The sequence below is a fragment of the Helianthus annuus genome, chromosome 5, assembly GCF_002127325.2.
Source record: "Helianthus annuus cultivar XRQ/B chromosome 5, HanXRQr2.0-SUNRISE, whole genome shotgun sequence".
NCBI classification, from domain to species: Eukaryota; Viridiplantae; Streptophyta; class Magnoliopsida; order Asterales; family Asteraceae; genus Helianthus; species Helianthus annuus.
Window position 1 is genome coordinate 137,383,678 of NC_035437.2, and position 15,231 is coordinate 137,398,908.

General features: G+C 40.9%; 1 non-coding gene across 1 annotated transcript; it reads right to left on the reverse strand.

Moving 5' to 3' along the window:
- Positions 1–13,175: 13,175 nt before the first annotated feature.
- On the reverse strand, positions 13,176–13,281 carry LOC118492806. The gene has a single exon (XR_004894808.1). It is a non-coding gene; the product is annotated as a small nucleolar RNA R71 (small nucleolar RNA).
- Between the last annotated feature and the right edge of the window lie 1,950 nt (positions 13,282–15,231).

Consider the following 15,231-nt stretch of genomic DNA (forward strand, 5'->3'; position numbering starts at 1 on the left):
CAGTTCCCCAAACAAAAGGCTTGTCTTTATGCGTAAGAGAGGTAAGAGGAACAACGATTTTAGAGAAATCAGCGATAAATCGACGGTAATAACCCGCCAATCCAAGAAAAGAATGAACTTCGGACGGGGTTTTCGGTGTAATCCAACTCTTAACTGCTTCAATTTTCGCTGGATTGACGTGAATACCTTGACTGTTGACGATGTGACCGAGTAATTGAACCTCCTCAAGCCAAAATTCACACTTGGAGAACTTGGCGTAGAGGCGATTCCCATGGAGAAGCTCGAGAACTAAACGTAGATGCTGTGCGTGTTCAGCTTTCGACTTCGAATAGATAAGGATATCATCGATAAACACAATGACGAAGCGGTCGATAAAGGGTTTACACATGCGATTCATCAAATCCATGAAAACTGCGGGTGCGTTGGTAAGACCAAAGGGGAAAACGATGAATTCGTAATGGCCATAGCGGGTTCGAAAAGCGGTTTTAGGGATATCTTCCTCCTGAATTCGTAATTGATGATAACCAGAGCGTAGATCGATCTTAGAAAAACACGTAGCGCCTTGCAATTGATCAAAGAAATTGTTAATTCGGGGTAGAGGATAGCGATTCTTGATAGTAAGCTTATTGAGTTCCCTATAATCGATGCACATTCGGAACGATCCATCCTTCTTTTTCATGAAAAGGACAGGTGCGCCCCATGGAGACGTGCTAGGGCGTTTGAAGCCTTTATCAAGTAATTCCTGGAGTTGACTAGAAAGTTCACGCATTTCGGACGGAGCGAGGCGATAAGGGGCTTTAGCGACAGGGTTAGCTCTAGGAATGAGATCGATACGAAAACCAATATCACGAGACGGAGGTAGACCAGGTAAATCGTCAGGAAAGACATTAGGAAAATCACAAACCACAAGTACCTTTTCCATCGGCTTCCTTTCCTTTTCCTTCTCCGCTACCATGATGTGCGCTAAGAAAGCCATGTATTCCTTTCAGAGATACTTACTTGCTTGTATGCACGACATGAGCCTTAATTCCTTCGAAGGTACTTTGCCATAAACACAGAGTTGGTCGCCATTAGCAAGAGAGAAACAAATCATCTTTTCAAAACAGACAACTTCAGCACGATTTTCACGAAGAAAATCCATGCCTACTATGATATCGAAACTACCAAGTTGCATCAGAATGAGATCGATCGGCAAAACGTGATTGTTGAGTTCAAGAGTACAATCACAGAGTACAGAACTAACGGTGACGGTTCTTCCGGTGGCAATTTCTACGTCGAATGTCGTTGGGAGGTTAGCGTGTTTACGGTTTAGGAGCTTTTCGAATTCAAACGACACAAAACAGTTATCGGCTCCAGTATCAAATAAACACGAAACATAACTGCCGTCAACGAGAAATGTACCAATGACAACGTTGTTGTCAGTTTGAGCCTGGCGGACATTGATGTTGAAAGTTCTTCCGTGGGCTGCTTGTTGCTGCTGCTACGGTTGCTGTTGCTGCTGCTGTGGTGGTTGTTGCGGTTCTTGTTTCACCACGAGATTCGGGCAGACATTAGCGAAATGATTCGGGTCACCACATGAGTAGCAAGCTCGTGCATGAGCAGCGGGAGCAGGAGCTGCTTGGTTACCCTGGATAGCAAGAGGTTGAGCGGGTGGGGCTGGAGGAGCTTGAGCTTGAGCTTTTGCTTGTTGACGTGGGCCAGCGCGACAGTTTGCTGTGAAGTGTCCATAGTGGTTGTAGTGGACACAAAAATGGCAAGCTATCCCAGCTGGGTGATGATAGGTACAAGTAGGGCACACAGGATGAGGACTAGTGTACGCACGCTTAGCAGGCGGTACGTTGGTCACAAGTGCTGCGACTTGTCAGTTCTGGTTCTGGTTGGGTTGGACGGGTACAACGTTGAGAGGAGCGGCGGTAGTAGCGTAGTTTTTGTTGTTGTTACCCATGCGCTTGCGATTCTGGCGTGAAGACTTTGAAACTTGAGATGCTATAGTTTCAGGAGCGGGAGTAGCAGTGACCTGGTTGAGATTCTTGGTTGTGGTTTTGAAATAACCAGCTAAAACTCGCTTATCATTGATCTCAGCGGCGAGTTGGTAAGTTTCCTCAATAGTAGCAGGTTTAGCTGCTTGAACAAATTCAGCTACACAGTCGGGTAAAGCTCAAATGTATTTCTTGATCGTGATATCCGGAGTTGTCACTTGACCAGGACAGATAATACTGAACTGCTTGAAGCAAGCGGTGAGACCAGCATTGTCACCTCTTTCTTGTTTGATATGCTAGAATTCATTCTCCAGCTTTTGCATCTCATGAGGAGGACAAAACTCCTTCATCATAAGCTCCCTGAGCTCTTCCCATGAAAGTCTGTAAGCTGCATCATTACCGCACCTGTTGCGCTCAGTAGTCCACCAGTCCAGAGCACTGGACTGAAAAACTCCAGTTGCGTTAATAGTACGCAGATTTTCTAGGCACCCGCTTTGCCTGAAGGTGACTTCGATTGCGTCAAACCACTGGAACATAGCACTGGGTCCATCTTCACCAATGAAGCTAGCAGGACCGCAGGGCTTGAATTATTTGAAGCTAAAAGGTGCTTTCAGAGAGTCGCTCTTCGATTCAACATACGATTTGCTGCTGACCTCGTTAATCTCACCGACGATCTGAGGTATGACTTTAGCCATTTCCCTGGCTACGAGAGAAGCGATCCGCTTGTCATCTCTGCTTCTCTGGGCATTTCGGCGAGTGTGAGAACCAAGGGAAGACATTGTCTGCAGCAGACATCATCGTATGGTTTAGACGAGATTCGATTATATCGGGTTTTCAAAAAAGTTTAGCGTATCGTAAAATTTCCTTGTTGTAAAGCTCAGGAGCACGTAGGCACATAACACATAGGCACATAGTCCACATAGGCACTTAAGCACATAAGCACGTAAGCACAGAAGCACGTAGTCCACGTAAGCACATATTTTGCACATATTCACCTATATTTTGCACGTATTCTCCTACATATTTTGCACGTATTCACCTATCTTTCAAAGCAGCGATTTGCGTTTCGAGAGTGCGAGTGGTAGCGAGTAGTATAGCCTGCGAGAGTTCATAGTTCGTCTGCGATCTGTTAGCGTTTTGAGTTAAGAGAGCGGTGCGAGTTGTGCGCATTTTGAGTGGTAAAGCGAATAAATCTCTAGAATCGAAACATATAAACATTTAACCACGTAAAACACATAAAATCGATAACTCATAAAATCAACGATTGCGGGCTTAGAATTGAAATAGATTGTCTTGGATGTTAGACATCGACTACCCAAAGTGATTCGACTATCCACAACGACCTCTAATACACGCTTTGACCTTCTAGACTATGCTCTTGCCGCAATGAGGGCGAACGACACTCATCTTTCCAGTTAATACGTGAATCGAGTCATTGGAATCCATCGAGACTTTAGTGAGAGTTTTGTAAAACCAAAATGGAGAGTGGGACTAGTCATTAAGATGCGGGGTTCACCCCTAACTTAACGACTTCGTTCCTATAAATGTGGCTAAACCACGAGATAGAGATGGAGAATTTCGTTGAGATATGGATTTCACTCCTGACTCAACGAAAGATTATCGTGCTGAGAGTAGAAATACGCGTAGAATGAGCGATTTAATCGAGAGTTCTTGGTTTTCACACCTAGTCTTGACCAAATCACTCGGTTGTGTTATCCGAGTGTTTTCGTAAACGTGTGTATTGTGTTAGCCATAGGAAAGGCTAAGCAGTTTCCGGCATTAGGAAAGGCCTTCTTCGCGCGAAGCTGTAGTATGCGGTCGCACGAAGATGTAGTTTTCGCATAGAGCGGGTCTGTTGGTACTTAGACTATAGACTAGGTCAATCCTAAGACATCAAAACCCGGACTAGGTCGTGTCTTTCCTAATTCCCTACAGTTATGGCTCTGATACCAATCTGTCACACCCCAACCGATGGCGTAAACATCGGGGCGCGACACTGAGCGAAACAGACTGTCCAAGAGAATCCACAACAACTATTAATGACAATATGTTTAACATTAATGTCCCATACCAATAACTTATAAAGCAAAAACAGTCATCACAGCTATAAGTCTCAAAACCAAAACATTGTTCCGACAACTCAGATTTTATTTAGTTTGTTTCTAGACCTCCTACTTCGTTTCATCACAGCAGTCATAGCATCCTAGTCAACCTATCACATACGTTAAAATAAAGTCAATACATAAAATGTAAAGGTGAGTACAAAAGTTTATATAGCATATAGTATAGCGAAAGTGTGAAAACCCTCACCAAACCAGGTATCCGTACAAATTAATTAATATTTAATTAGTGCTTAATTACTGTTCTTAATTACAATTATGACTAAACTGCTTTCTGCTTTCTGATACATACATACTCATGCATCATACTTTGTTACCGCCACTTCATTTATTACACACAAAACACTAGTGACAAACTTGATGCACAAAAGCACAGTTAGCACAGTGAGCGGATAACCCAGTAAACATGCTGACATTGCTAGCACTAGACAGACATTGTTTCTGAGGCCAGTATGAGCCGGGAATAGATTACTACACTAGTAGGGAGTGTAGGGAGGTGAGGATCATAAAACTGCGTCACTAAGTGATAGTTATAGTGACCGGAAGTGCCTAAAACATACTTTAATTACAAAATTCTGCACTACATGCAAAAATTCAGCATTTAACATAACTAGTAAAGCGCAAAAACTTGGTAAAATGATACTAGACACTTTCCAAAGTGTTGGGAATTTAGTGTGTCACTAAAAACACTATAAAAGACACTTTATAGCTTCACTTAGCACTTTAACGGATCAATATCCAACCAAACAACCGGACTTTATCCGGAACATAAAAATATTGCCAAAGACATTGTTTTTACTTTTCTGAGCTAGTTAGGGTCCCCGAACATCCTAACACCCCTTATATTAATAAACACACTTAATATTCTAACTAGAACCATTGGATTTCAATTTAAACTTAACCATATCATTACACCACCCAACCCTTACCCCCCCCTCTAGTCGACGGTCACCTAAGGGTGACCCACACATCCATTTCCTTGATTATTTTATTGGCTCATGTTTGGTATCTAGGCAACACACTACACATTGGACATTAGTGAAATTGGATTATAAGTATGCATGATAGTTCTCCATTCTCTTTCATTCCACACAACAAGCAACAACATCTTCTCTCCCTCTACACCACCTCACGGCCGCCCCCTCTCCACCACACCACCACCACTTCCAACCTTTGTTCAACCATTTCTTACATACTCAAAGGTGCAAGGTGACATACAAACAAGCCCGGTGCTCTCGAAAGTGCAAGAACCGCTCTAGATTTCTTTTATCCACCACATTTACATCATGTTTCTTCCCTAGCCTTGAGCTGGTAGTAAGTGTTTCTAATCATCATCTTGATCTTGTTTATGGTGGTTAATAGGTGATTTAATGGTTAAAAATTAAGAACACTAAAGAACTTGCATTAAAGTCTTGAACATAAGTGATTAATGGTGGATAAAGAGAAGATATGTCACACCCCCAAAAAATCACACGCGGAGTACCACCGCTTGGAGGCGTGACATGACCAGGATCAAGCCACCAATCATATTGAACATGTATATAAGTAGTAATCGTTATTCAACAATACGAAAGGTGTTTTCAAAACCAACATAATCAAGTGTAGCGGAAACATAAATGTAAAAACCCAACATAAGTATTAAGTGTGTAATGTCATAAACGTTTAATAAGCATTCACGATCCATGCCCACAACGACCTGCTCCTCCTTGTGCAAGCTCCATATGTACCTAAGGTCCTGCAAGGCATGCAGCAGAGAGTCAACAACTAGTTGAGCGAGTTCACAGTGTACAGTTCAGTAATTGTAACAGTATGAGTAGCATTATGTTCGTTCGTTAAGTCATGTCTCGTATTAGTTTCCATCGCGGCCCTCTCGGCATGTATGCGAAGATTAGGGGAAATATTCCCAAATATTCTAGACTAGGTATATTTGTATCGCGGCCACCCTGGCATGTGTGCGAAGTTTTAGTATGTATAGTTCGCGGCCTTTCCCAGGCATGTGTGCGAAGATCAGTCATAATATCGCGGCCAACCCCGGCGTGTGTGCGAAGATCAGTTCAATTGGTATACTAGTCTAGCCGTATCTTATCATTACCCTTCCTCACCCGAGGACCATATCATTAGGTTCCATTAACTAAGTATGTACGAATAAATCATCCAATCCCATTCCCACCCTGGGAACCCCATGCCTTGGCTGTGTGAACTCACCTTGGTTTGCTCGGCAGATACACAAAAAGGTTTCTTGAACTAAGAGTGGTCAAGCACGTCTTAACAGGGTTACCATACAAGTCAGGTTTTGACTTCAAGTAGTGCACACACAAGCATCACATAAATAACATGTAAGACACATACGAATCATGGCAAACATGCAACATTACGTACAACAGTTTTCTCGTATTCCGTATTGGGCTCGCACAAGCTTAGTGACCTTGTGCGAGTCATCCGTTGGAGCCCAAAACTACCCGGCCCAACATATAACATAACAGTCCTAACATGTATCGGCCCAATTAGATAACACAAGTCTTGTGCGATCCGAGCAGACTTGTGCGATCTGCTTGGGTTGTGCGACTGGGTTTGGGCTTTGAGGCCCAACAGTTAAACAAACATCAACTTGTGCGATCCAGTAACCCTTGTGCGACTGTGGGTGCCTTGTACAACTGGACTCCTTGTGCGACTCGGAGTCTTGTGCGAGTGGGCCTCTTGTGCGACTAAGAGATCTTGTGCGATCAGTTAGTCATCCGAATATTATGTCATTCGGTTACAATCAATCAACAGTTTCCTTATTTACATTCTATCAATTAACAAATTTCCAACCATCCATCTAGCATATCATCGATCAAACAGGGCAATTATCAACTGATTCATAAGAACCCTAATCATAACCAAATCATGAACAATACTCATAACACTTAAATATATTATCATGATTCATATCATCTTCAAACGTGTTCATATGCGTTCATATCATATCAAGAACAATGAAATCAGCAATTAGATCAATGATCATGCACATGAAACAACATCCACACTAATTCATAAATCAAAGCATGGCAATGGTTATCAATCATGTAACATACGGCCAATTACAATCATTCGGTTCTATAATATAATCAATCCGGTTTCTAAAACATGCATCCTATACAATTCATAATCGATATTTACATAAGCCGATTAACCTGAACTCGATCTATCATGTAACAATAACCCTAGATCATCATGCAAGAAACATCATCAAACATGAACTCGTAAATATTCACTAACCGGAATAGAGATTGCAAGCCGTGAGGTCTCGAGTTAATGACGGTGTTGTCACCGGCTTCAAGAGGAACGAGAGGGAGAAAGAGAGTTTTAGGGTTTGCGTGTGTGAAGACGTTTTGCAAGTAAAAGGAAATCTAAACCCCTAATGGGTATATGTTTGCGAATCAAGGGAAGTGGGCCGAATCCTATACCGGGCTCCCCTCTTGGTCTCGAGTCGGATGCGTGGCCCGAATGGGTTTGATGTTCGGATAAACGTTTGGTTCATTCACATACCACATATCATGCATTCAATAATCATAATAGTTCACATAATCATATCATATAGTCAAAGTAAGTTACATCAAAGTACAACGAAGGGTTCTGAAATACGAGTTGTCACAAGATATGTGTGTAAATCTTGTGAATCTTGTATGGTTGTGATTATTTGATGTTATTTGTTACTAAAAGTAGGATGGATCATCATCTAGACATACTAGATCATGTTCAAGAACATGAACAAGTAGTATGTTAGTGTTAGAAATTTGAAAGATGATGAAACCATCCACCATGAACTTGAAACTTGAATAAACATAATTTTTCTTGTAAATGAAGTTGTAAACTTGTGGATCTAAAGATCTACAAGTGGTTTTTCGGAAGAACCAAGCGGAAAATACTAGTTTTGTTAAAACCCGGATATTTTATGAACTAGAAGCAAACTTGGTAAATAAACAAGCGTATGAACACTTGTGTAACAAGAAATCTAACAAAGAAGAATTTTTGTAAACCTTGACTAGAAGTTGTTAAACTTCAAATTCTTTAAAAATGAAGTTTACAAGATATAAACTTATTTTTAGAAATAACAAAACCTACTAAATGTGTTGGTGATTTACTACATATTTTTATAAACCTTCAAGTTCATGAGTTTATGATTTGTTCATATTTTGTCAAGATTGATGAATAAATATTGTAGGTTGTTGATTGGTAAAGTGGTTGATTGATTTTACAAAAGGAAAATGATATGCTAAAAGCATGGACACCTCCAGTTATAGAGGAAACTCTGGCGAAATTTTTCCAGAAATATAACACTTAGAAAATATTTTTCTAGTAAATGGTTACAAATATATTTTTAACTTGTTTTCAAAATATAAACTTCGCCATGATTTTTATTACAAAAATAACCAAGTACCGGAGGTGGATTTTCGTAAATAAAACTTGTTAAATATATATTTAGAATATATATTTTATAATAAGACGCTTGTGTGATTACGTGATTATTTTGTGAACTAGGTATATATTATTTTTAGGGTAAAAATAATATAACTTGAAATATCATGAAATTACGACTTTCAAAATAATATCAACGCTCTCACAAAATAAATATTTAAGTTATATAAGTATCGTAATAAAACACGAACTTTAAAAATGTAACCTATGTATTTTCGGAAAAGTACTCTTATCAGAATACTTTTGGTGAAATATTATTTTGGGAAAAACTTAAGGAATAAAATATAATATTTTTGGGAAAAATATATATATATATATTTTGGAAATTTAAAACATTTTAAACAAAGTAATTAAAATATATTTTTCAAGTGAGACTTAAAAATATATTTTCGGAATTATAAAAACACACATGTATTAATTCCCCCATCCTTGGGAAGGAATATACTTATTTAATAATTAAGAAGTGTAAATACGAAATAGTTGTCTAACTATTTCCCAAAAACGTTAAACCTTAAGCCAAGGCACGACCGTCCGTCTAATAGAAGTTAGTACGTGTAGGTCGTTACGCAGCAGGTTGATTTGGGACCGACTATTTCGAGACGCACTTCTGTGAGTTCATGTCCCCTTTTTTTCTTTACTGTTTTCAGTTTTATACTTCGGGGGTGAAATACATGCGACAACTATTACAACTTTTATTACATGGTATGGTTAGCGTAGGGAGGGTTTTTACTACAACTAGATCATGTGAGGGGTGGGTATAATGCTCGAGGCCATTAATCCCCTTTGTTAGGACCGAGGGACACAAGAGTGATAGATCTATTTGGGTGTAGCGAGCCCACACCCGTGAGGCCGGGGAGGCCCATAGAGGTGACTGTGTCTTACAGCCGGAAGCCCGCTACAAATCTGCTAGGTTTGAGTTTCCCTGCACTTTCTCACACATACCAATGGCTTTGCAACCCATTGGTGATCTCTTTTTTTTCCTTATTGCTACATACCAGGGACTTTTATACATACTTCAAAGGTTTATTCATACTCACTTTTACATAAACTCGCTCAACTTTTTGTTGATTTTTCAAATTACATGTATTTCAGGAAATTAGGGATCTGGCAAGGTATGCTATGTCGTCAAGCTGCGTAAGAAGAATGATGTCATTCGAGTTTAGGGATTGTGACTTTTTCCTGGACGAGTCACAAGTCTTAAACTGTGTCTATTTCATGTTTTATGGTTGTGTCGTATGAACAATATTTTTATTATGTCTTGTTGTATTTTCGTTGCATGTGTCGACTCTTGAAAACAATGTTGTCGTATTTTATTTTTAAAACTTGAATCAATGGATGATCATCCTGGTTTTACTTTCATATAGCTTTGTTGTGATTAAGCTATGGTATTACGAAGTCACACCAAATAAACCTACGCTTCCGCAAAGCCAGGGTGTGACAGCTTGGTATCAGAGCTTTGATCATAGCGAACTAGGATTCCTTCTCGAGTCTAGACTATGATCATTAGGGCTCTCACGAAAACATTTTTACATTGCATACATTATGTCCAGATCCAGGACACAAAACATTTTTACAAACAAAAAGTATGAGCACTTTTCAAAATTTACGGTTCAGTCGTGGTGACTGAGGGAGTTCAGCCCTAAAGGCTGGGAGGTTCAGTCATGGAGACTGAGGGGTCCAATCTCAAAGATTGGGGAGGTTTTGGTCTGTAAGGCCAGGGAGTTAGTCTGAGAGACTAGGAGGTTCAGTCTGAGAGGCTGGGAGGTTAGTCTAGTGAGACTAGGAGAATTACTTGTTTACTTATTGGTGACTAACATGTTTATTTGATTATATGATTGATTGTCTGTGCATATGTGTGATTGTATTACAGACATCATGCCATCTTCATCAGACACTGGAGTTTCAGATACTTTAGATCCCATGGAGATAGTATCAGATGACATAGTTTCGTCGGAGCGAGAGGTCTACACTTCCGACACCACCAGTACCGATGATGACGATTTCCAGCCCTTTGCGCTGCCTAACGTCGTAGCCGAGCCTGCTGATGGCCATCCCGTTGGGGATTTACCATTCGCAGTGATCCCTGTTCCTGTACCCTGACGGGTGGTCCTTTGGACAACCCTTAAGCATGTTAAAATATGAAATAATCCTCCAATTAGCCGTGTAATTATCTTGAATTAGATAACTACGATGCTTATGTTTCAGGTACGAATTATGAGCTAAAAGATGGATCAAAGGCAGCTTTTGGAGGCTTTGGTGGAAAACGGGTCAAGAGGAGAACAAAAGAACAACAAGGAAGTGAAGGCAGCCGAGTACCGTAAATTACGGTTCTACCGTAATTTACGGTAGACTATTTTTTCACTTCAGCTTCCACCGTAACACAGGAGATTGGAGCCGTAACAAAATGTTGACCACCGTAAATTACGGTGGAGCTGTAATTTACGGTGGAGCCTGCACGGAAAATATGTAACTGCCATATTATAATCGGTTTTTGGGTGTCTTTTGGTATTATCTCATCATTGACGGTTCTTGGACACTTGGGGGAGCGAATTTGGAGCACGGGCTTGCTTTGTGAACATTTCCAATCATTCGGTTTGTGTTTTTAATTTGTATGAACATTAGATTGATGTTGATGATGATTCACCGAGCCATGTCCGGCTAAACTCTCCGGTGATCATCCTAGGTGAATGTTTCTAAGACTTTTGTGTGTTTAATTTCTGCATTTCTAGAATGATATCTTGCACTGCTTGAATGTCATGGTGTATGTTTGGTTGTTTGTAGCGTGTTAATCCATATTACAATCTCTAGTCTTAATCGTACGTTCTTGGTGCCGCTGGCAACCGAGATATCACGGGAAGGGTTAGGGTTGGATATTGGTTAATAGATCATCGGGAAACAACCTCGCGTTATTTAATCCGAGTACTTTGTTCCCTTTTATCACTTCAATCACATATACACGAGTTATGTCTATGTAACTCTTTCTAGTGAAATTGCACACAATTGTTTAAAGAAACTGAAACCTAGGGTGATCATTATTCTCTCCTAATTGTTTACAACCAACTTTGATTTGAATTAGTTCTTAATTTAGTTTTCTAAAACAACAATCTACAATCTTGAATTTTAATTTTCTGCAATTTAGTTTAACTTTAGTTTAAATACAAAGCTATACAATCAACACAATTTCCACATACTCCCTGAGTTCGATACCCTACTACCGCTAACTACAGTTGTTTAGGGATTAAATTTGCGTGACCCACGACATCACGTCAAATTTTGGCGCCGTTGCCGGGGAGTAGTGCGCAACGTGTGTTAGTTTAATAGTTTTGTTTGTTATTTTCGGGTTTACGCTGGTTGTGTTTAGTGTGCAGGTACTTCAGGTGTATGCATACTAGAGGCTCTCACAGGTCATCACCGCTATCGTTTGATCCGGAAATTGAAAGAACGCTACGACAAAACCGAGTTTTAGTGCGAGAAAACAAAATCATTGGTTCACCCACTTCACCCATTACACCGAGAAACATCATGGCTGATTCTCAGATTCCACCTACAACCAGTCAAACAACCTCATCCTTTATACCTACTTCCACCCAACCATCACCAAACACTACATTACCTAATACCACTGCTGAATTTACACCAACCAACTCCACTCAACCAATCACCACTCAAACTGAGCCTACCATCACTTACGATCCATCCACCACAATCCCACCATTATCTCACTTCTTTCCCCCAACTACGGGTCAAGCATCATCTACCTTCACAATTGCACCCAATTCGACTATTGTGCATACTACTTCATCTTTTAGACCACAACAACAACAGTCGGGTTTTCAGTATTCGACCATTCCATTTGGGCAAACTTCAGGAATTCAAGGGGGTGGTTATGATGAGGGATTCGAAGACTTTGAGGGGTATGAAGATGATGGGTACGGTTATGGAGATTATGGTGATCAAGGGGATTTTGGGTATGTTCAAAGTCAATCTCAAGGGATGGCGAGTGTTGGTGGAATGCAACAACAACAACTTATACCGCAACACATTCGGCCAAGACCACAAGGGCCAACAATCCAACAACCTATTCCATTGCAACAAGTTAGGCCACAACATGTATACCCACAATTTCAAAGGCCAAATCAATACCCACCGATGCCCCAACAACCAATTGCACCACAAGGGCCTATACCAAGACCAATGGGTCCTATTCGTCCAAGGGGCCGATTGGGTGTTCCAAGAAGGCATCTTAGGGAACAAGCAAGGGGAATAGAGGCACATTTCAGGCCAATCATTACTCAAAACCCTTCACCGGTGGTTATCCCTCACAACAACCAAGGGAGAACTTTTGAAGTAAGAACAAACTCGTTGCAAAGTTTACCGAAGTACAAAGGGTTAGCAACGGAGGAGCCGTATTTCCATCTAGAGGCCTATGATTCAATTTGCAACACTTTTGGGAGTCAAGGTTTTTCGGCCGATGAAGTCAAGTTAGTCTTATTTCAGTTTTCTTTGGAGGATAAGGCAAAGAAGTGGTTCTACACTTTGCCTTCGGCATCAATATATACATGGGGGGAGATGCAACAAACCTTTTTGGATGAATTCTACACCGCCCAAAAGACCAATGATGCGAGGAAGGGATTGAGAAGCTTTCAACAACAACACGGTGAGATGTTTCATGAGGCGTTTGAGCGTTTTAACATGATGATTAAAAACTGCCCTCATCATGGAATTGAGTTATGGGAGTTGATGAACGCCTTTCATGAGGGGTTGAGTGCCGAAGACGCACGTGATCTAATGTCTATCACCGGAGGGACGTTTGGAATGAATTATGAGAATGAAGATTGGGATTTTTTGGAAAGCATGGCAACTACATCAAAAAGGAAGGCCCAAGCTTCAAGGAGAGCCCGACCAACCACTAACCGACCACAAGTGCACGCCATAGATGATGGTAATGTTCAAACCACTAATCAAATATATAATGTTTGTGCTTTGTGTAATGAAATAGGTCATGCGGCTGAAAACTGCCAAGGGATGTTGGAAGGGCAGTACGAGGAAGTCAATGCGGTTCAAGGTCAAGGTCAAGGAGGAGGTGGTAGGAACTACAACAACATGAATTCAAACACCTACCACCCCGGATTGAGGAACCATCCAAACTTTAGATATGGGAACCCGTCAAATCAAGCGAACCCGAATTTCCAAGGTAGCCAAGGTAATTTTGGTTCACGGCCATCTTATAATAATCAAGGTGGATACCGAGGCGGAAATAACCAAGGGTATCAAAAACAATACCAAACGGGTCAAGAACAAGGGGGGCTTTCAGGTGGAAACGAGGTGATGGAGATGCTAAAGAGCATGCAAATGGAGATGCAAAAACGGAACCAATTAGACGAAGTGCGAATGCAAAAAGACGAGGTTCGTGATAAAAGCATCCAATCACTAACAACTCAAATGGGTCAATTAGCAACCGATGTGGCGGAACTAAAGAAAGGTAAGGGTCAACTTCCAAGCGACACTAAGGTAAACCCTTCACATGGTTCGTCACGAGGTAATGTTAATATTAACCATGTTAGTGTTCTAAGAAGTGGGAAAGAGTTTAAGGCCAATTTGTCACCCGAATTGGTCGAGGGGGTGGTTGAGGATATCACGGGAATGGAAAGTGATGATGAACTTTCACCGGTTAAACCAAAAGAACCAATTATTAAAAAACCGGGTTTGGGTGAAAGTGAAAAGAATGAAAAAAGTGAGGGTGAACCGAGTCAAGTTCCATTCCCATCGGCCCTACTTGACCCGGGAAAGAAAAATTTTATTGTGTCAAGAGGTCCTCAAAAAGAGGAAATGTGGGATATGTTCAAACAAGTTAAAATAAATCTCCCACTCCTTGATGCAATAAAACAAGTTCCCGCTTATGCAAAATTCTTAAAAGAATTATGTACACAAAAGAGGCAAAACAAGAAAAAAGTGCCTAAGCGGGTAGATTTGACCGGGCAAGTAAGTGCGGTGTTGAATGGGGAGCTTCCTCCTAAGCTCCAAGATCCGGGCACGGCATTGATTAATGTACAAGTGGGTAATTTTCAAATGGCTAAGGCGTTGCTAGATCTCGGAGCCGGAGTTAGCATTTTACCGGGGGGCTTATACGACCAATATGACTTTGGTCCATTAGCAAGGGTGGAGACGACGGTTGTTTTGGCCGATTTGTCTCATAAGTTGCCCCGGGGTATGGTTCAAAATGTTATTGTAAAAATTGATGAGTTTTATTATCCGGTGGATTTCTTAGTGTTGGATTACTCATCGGCGGACCCTAAACAACAACAAAACATAATTTTGGGTCGGCCATTTTTAAGCACCGCACATGCTATTATCGATTGTAGATTTGGTACAGTTGATATGGCATTTGGAAATCGAAAAATGCGTTTGAATGTTTTTACTAACAATTCTAATGCTAACGGTGTTGATGAGTGTTTTATGGCAGACATAGTAGATGGATGCAACCCGCATGAGTATGAGGAGGATGGTTTGGATATTTGCCTGTGTGACTTTTCTGAACAGGTACATGCTTATGCACTACGGGTTGAAGAGGAAGCACAAGATGTGATGGCGATAAAAGAAGGTAGACCACCATGGACCCATCAATTCGAGGGTCTACCGGTGGAAATTGATTCGGGTACAAAACCATCGTTGGA